Raw genomic sequence first — 6,472 nt, 5'->3', positions numbered from 1 at the left:
AATGAACATTCTGTTTCTTTTATGTAGAACAACTTGAGGAGTATTGGTATTAGCTCGTCTGTTAAAATTCTGCACTGAAGCCATCTGGCTCTGTGCTTTTTTTGTTATGAGTCTTTTGATGACTGCTTCTATTTCATTGTGGGTTACAGGTCTATTGAAGTTACTTATCTGTCCTCAAATTAACTTTGTTAGTTATAGCTATCCAGAAATATGTCAATTTTCTTATTATTTTTGAATTTTGTGGAGTACATGTTTTCAAAATCTGAACTGAAAATTCTCTGGAGTTCCTTAGTGTCAATTATTATGAACCCCTTTTCATTTCTGATTTTGTTAGTCAAATCTGTCAAAGACTTACAGAATATGGCATTTACAATGGTTAATATTTTTCATAACAGTGAGACTGAACTGCTCAGAAAGGAAGATGGATCCCCAAGAATATTGTTATTGAGTTTGCCATGAACATGGCAGGAATAGACATTTGGATAAGAAAATGTTCTTGCCTATTCTGGTTGACTGTATATTTATGAACTGAAAATGCAGTCATCAGAGGAAAGTGACTGCTGAAACATTATTAGGCATTGTTGCAAGGTACCAGCTTTATGGACAAGTGTGTCAGACATTATGTAGGAAATGGAAATTTGAAGAACATTCTGTCAAAAAAGATGGACACCTTCAAATTTCCTGATTTGCTGAGAAGTCAACTAGACACAGTAGGCCTTTAGGCTGAAAATGGATGCCCCAAAATTACAAGAAAGAAAAAAAAAAACATGTTACCAATCCAGACAGCAAGATGTCTCCATCAGTTCTATAGTTTATAAGTTACCATTCTGTTTTATTTGATGGAGTTCAAGACAGATTATTATGATTATAATTTTCTTAGTTATGAAAAACTTTATGTATAAGACTGTACAATTACAAAGATAAGATCAATGATAGAATATTTTCTTAAATCTTGACAAATGAACCACAGTTCTTACATGATAAGTGTTGTGTTACATAAAATTTGACTACGTTAATGGGATAAACATTCGTTTTATTAAGACAAAAAAGAGAACATGATGGAGAAGACTTCTGTAATATATTTTTATTATTTGTTGTTTAAATAACAATGGGGACTGTAGAAGCATATAAGAAGATTCTGGGAGTTTTATGGAGATAGCAGTTGGCATGTAGGACACTATAGGAATAGAAGGAAACTGGATCTCTCTCCAGTAAGAAAAAAATGTGTAAATGCAAATATTAATATATTAGATTAGTAATTAAGAAAGAGCTTGCCAATGAGAAGCCATAGTCATTGTCCAATACTATTATAATTAATATAAATATCTGAATAGTCATTAGGGTCATGGTTGCTGTGGAACACAAACCAAAGAATGCCCATGAAAGTACAAGAAGTATACCGAACACCAAAAAGGTTGGACCAAATAAAATAGACCCCTCAACATATAATAATCAGAGCACATAGTATGCAGAATTAAGAAAGAATATTAAGATAAGCGAAGGAAAAGGACAGGTAAATATAAAGGCAGACATATCCAAATTAGACCTCAATTATCCATGCAAGCACTCATGACTAGATTGTCTTGGGTAGATATTCTACAAGTACTTAGATAGGAATAATACCAGCCCGGGCTACTATAACCAGCAAAACTCTCAATCACTATAGTTGGAGAAAACAATATATTTAATGAAGAAGCCAGATTTTCCCAATACTTATCTACAAATTCAGCCCTACCGAAAGTATTGAAAGGTAAACTCCAACCCAAGGAAGTTAATTATGCCCACAAAGATGTAAGCAACAGATAATCTAACTAAACAAGAAACCAAGGGTAAAACAGGACATATACATTCACAATTCTACTGACAACAATAAACCTAAAACAAACAAGCATCAACAATCAATGGTCCTAATTCAAACTCAACTATAATGGTCTTGACTCAACTATAAAAAACACAGGATAGTAGAATGGATAAAAAGACAGAGCCCATACTTCTGATGCATATGAGAAACACATCTAAGCTTGAAAATAGGCATTGCTGTGCTAGCCTCAGCAGCAAATAAACTAAAATTGGAACGATACAGATAGGATTAGCATGGCACCTGCACACGGGAAAAACACAAATTCGTAAAGTGTTCCATATTATTTTTACTCCAACTACACCAGAATCCAAGGGTAAAGCAGAACTGATATATTTAAAAAGACATAGGCTCCTTGACCCCTATATCCGGGCCTCTGCTAAAGAAAGAAGCCATAGCTGGAAAGTTCCATTTTCCAGTGAGATCCGACTATCCTGCAAAACATTCCCAAGTTTCAGCTCAGCCCTTGTCCTCTTCTGCCAGCTATTGGCCAGAGGTTAGTCTGGGCCCAATTGGGGCTTCCTCTCCCCTATAACCTCTTCCCTCCCAACTCCCTGGGTTGGCCACTGATCCTGCTGCCCCTCTCTGCTGTCCCCATGGAGAGCACCCTTGGAGATCTGATACACCCCCACCCATTCCCACCACGAGCCTGCACCCACTAGCCTGTGCGGGTATGTTGCTCTGGTTGAGCACTGGGACAGAGGGTGGAGCCAACAGTTCACCCTACTTGGTAGACTTCTCGATAAAGCTCTGAAATGAGGAGACATACCTATCCACGCGGGAAAACCCATAATTTCCACCTGCTCAGTCTCTGACCCCCACCTCCAATCCACTGCTGGAGTCCCGGGGCCTTGCAGAGATCCACCTATCTATGCGGGACAACTGCCCCAGATTCATAAAAGAAACAATACTAAAACTCAAAACTCACATAAAACCTCACACACTTATAGTGGGAGAATTCAATACACAACTCTCAACACAAGAAAGGACCACAAATCAGAAACACAACAAAAAAACAACGAAAAACAAAAGAAGTAACAGAAGTTATGTCTCAACTGGGGTTAACAGACATCTATAGAACATTCCATCCAAAGACAAAAGAATATACCTTCTTCTTTGTTCCACATGGAACCTTCTATAAAATCAACCACATACTAGGTGGTATAACAAACCTCAACAAATACAAGAGAATAGGAATAGTCCCCTTTATCTTATCGGACCACCATGCTTTAAAATTGGAATTCAACAACAACACAAATAGCAGAAAACCTGCAATATCATGGAAATTGAACAACATGCAATTGCACCACTCCTGGGTCAAAGACGAAATAAATAAAGATATTAAAGACTTCCTAATATACAACGAGAATGAGGATACAATGTACCCGAACTTATGGGACACCTTGAAAGCAGTGCTACTAGGGAAGTTCATTGCACTAAGTGCCCATATGAAGAAAACAGAGGATAGTCACATAAGAGAATTAAGAGCACAAATGAAAGCCTTAGAACACAGAGAAGCAAATTCACTACATAGGGGTAGACGCCGGGAAATAATCAACATGAGGGCTGAAATCAACAAAATAGAAACCAGGAAAACAATATAAAAAAATCAATGCAATGAAGAGGTTTTTTTTTTTTTTTTGTGAAAATCAAGAAGATAGACAAACCTTTATCCAAATTAACAAAAAAGCAGAGAGAGAACATGCAAATAAACAAAATCAGAAATGAAAAGGAGCACATAATAACAGACACAGAGGAAATCAAGAAAATTTTTAGGTAGTATTTGAAATTCTGTATTCCACAAAAATTGAAAATTCAAAGTAAATGGACAAATTTCTAGATAACTATCACTTACCAAAATTAAATGAAGAACAGACAAACAACTTAAATAGACCTATAACCCACAATGAAATAGAAGCAGTCATCGAAAGCCTTCCAACAAAAATTTCCAGGGACAGATGGCTTCAATGCAGAATTCTCCAAAACATTCAAGGAAGACCTAATACCACTACTCCTCAAAATGTTCCACAAGATAGGAAGAGAAGGTTCATTGCCAAACTCATTTAATGAGGCCACAATAATTTTGGTACCCAACCCTGACAAAGACACAATCGAAGAAAGAAAACTACAGACCAATATCCCTGATGAACATCGATGCAAAAATATTCAATAACATACTGGCAAACGGAAATCAAAGAATACATCATTGAAATCATACACCATGACCAAGTAGGCTTCATCCCTGTAATGCAGGGATGGTTTAACATACAAAAATCTATCAAATCGATCCCCCATATAAACAAACAGAAAAAGAAAAACCATATGATTATCTCCCTAAATGCGGAAAAAGCCTACAACAAAATTCACCACCCTTTCATGATAAACGTCTAGGAGAGGTCAGAGATAACAGGAACATACCTGAACATAATAAGAGCAATATACAGCAAACCAACTGCCAATGTCAAACTGAATGGAGAGAAATTTAAGCCAATTCCTCTAAAATCAGGAACAAGACAAGGCTGCCCTCTCTCTTCATATCACTTCAATATCGTACTAGAAGACCTAGCTAATGATATAAGACAAAAAAAGGAGATCAAGGGGATCCAAATTGGAAAGGAAGAAGTCAAACTGTCTCTCTTTACAAATGATATGATAATTTACATACGCGACCCAATAAACTCTATCAGGGAACTCGTACAGCTGATAAACACCTTCAGCAATATAGCAGTATACAAGATAAACTCAAAAAAGAAATTTGTGGCCCTACTTTTTTCAGACGACAAAGGGACAGAGAAAGAAATCAGAGAAACATCACCCTTTATAATAGCCACAAACATCAAAAAGTATCTTGGTGTAATGTACACCAAACAAGTAAAGGACCTAAATAATAAGAACTTTGTGGCTCTAAAGAAAGAAATTAAAGAAGATACCAGAAAATGGAAAGATCTGCCATGCTCTTGGATAGGTAGGATAAACATTCTAAAAATTTCAACCTTGCTAAAAGCAATCTACACATTCAATACAATCCCCATTAAAATCCCACCACAATAATTCACCGACCTTCAAAGGATAATAATCAACTTAATATGGAAAAACAAAAGATAGCCAAAACAACCCTATACAATAAAAGAACTTCAGGAGGCATCACCATTACAGACTATAAGTTCAGCTAGGGAGCTATAGTTCAGAAAAATGTCTGGTATTAGCATAAACATACACAGGTAGACCAATGGAATCAAATTGATAATCATGATATTAACCCACACACCTATGAACACCTGATTTTTGACAAAAAAGAAAAAAATTATACAATGGGGCAAAGACAGCATCTTCAACAAATGGTACTGGCACAAATGGAAGAGGGTGTGTAGAAGACTGCAAAAAACCCCATGTCTGTCGCCTCAAGTACAAATGGATCAAAGACCTCAACCTCAATCCAGCCATATTGAACCTCTTAGAAGAGAAAGTAGGATGTACCCTTGAACAAATTTGTATAGGAGACTGCTTCCTGAATATAAATCTAGGGGCACAGACACTGAGAGAAACAATTAATAAATTGGACCTCTTCAAACATAGAAGCAAAGGAAACAGTGGAGAAGACCAAATGGCAGCCCACAGACAGGGAAAATATTCTCACCAATCCTATATCCAACAAAGGGCTGATTTACAAAATATACTAAGAACTCAAGAAACTAGTCAACAAAACACCAAAAAACCTTATTAAAAAATGGGGTGCAGAACTGAAGAGAATTATAAATAGAGGGAAAAAAAGGCTGAAAGACACTTAAGAAAATGCTCCAGATCCTTAGCTATCAGGGAAATGCAAATCAAAACATCTTTGAGATACCATCTTATTCCTGCCAGAATGGCTAAAATTAGAAACACCTTTGATGATACATGTTGGAGAGCTATGGAGAAAGGGGAACACACCTCCACTGCTAGTGGGAGTGCAAACTCGTACAGCCATTTTGGAGGTCAGTATGGCTCTTCCTCAGAAAAATGTGAATTACTTTACCACAGGACCCAGCAGTCCCCCAATTGGGCATAAACCCAAAGGATTCTCATCCATGCAACAAAGACATGTGTTCAACTATGTTCATTGCAGCACTATTTGTAATTGCAAGAACCTGGAGGAAACCTAGATGCTCCTCAATTGAAGAATGGTTAATGAAGATGTTGCTGATCTACACAGTGGAATACTACTCTGCAGAAAAAAATTATATCTTGACATTCGCAGGCAAGTGGATGGCACTTGATGAAACCATCCTGAATGAGGTAACCCAGTCACAAAAAGAGGAACACAGTATGTACTCACTCATATATGGATTTTAGACCTAGATCAATTGATCACCAGCCTATAATAATTCACACCACCAGATGAACTAGGATACAATGTGTATTATAAGAGAATCATATAAAGTCCCTCACATAACCGGGAAGGGACAAGTCCCCCAGAGCTCAGGGGAAGTAGGGGTGGGGAGCTAATGGTGAGCGAAGTAGGAGGCAATGAGGGGGATGAAAGGAAAACATGTGCAACCTGGTAGATTGAGCCTGGTTAGGAAAAGAAGACAGGAAAGAGAAAGAGAGACAGAGAGAGAGAGAGAGATAGAGAAC

General features: G+C 37.2%; 1 non-coding gene across 1 annotated transcript; it reads left to right on the top strand.

Annotated features, from left to right (window-relative positions):
• Window positions 1-2,039: 2,039 nt before the first annotated feature.
• Window positions 2,040-2,146, top strand: LOC127214519 (U6 spliceosomal RNA). The gene has a single exon (XR_007833855.1). It is a non-coding gene; the product is annotated as a U6 spliceosomal RNA (small nuclear RNA).
• Window positions 2,147-6,472: the final 4,326 nt, after the last annotated feature.

This window comes from Phodopus roborovskii, unplaced genomic scaffold (genome assembly GCF_943737965.1).
Source record: "Phodopus roborovskii unplaced genomic scaffold, PHOROB, whole genome shotgun sequence".
Lineage (NCBI taxonomy): Eukaryota > Metazoa > Chordata > Mammalia > Rodentia > Cricetidae > Phodopus > Phodopus roborovskii.
Note: the sequence above shows the minus strand (reverse complement) of the source record. Positions and strands in the feature narration are given on the sequence as shown.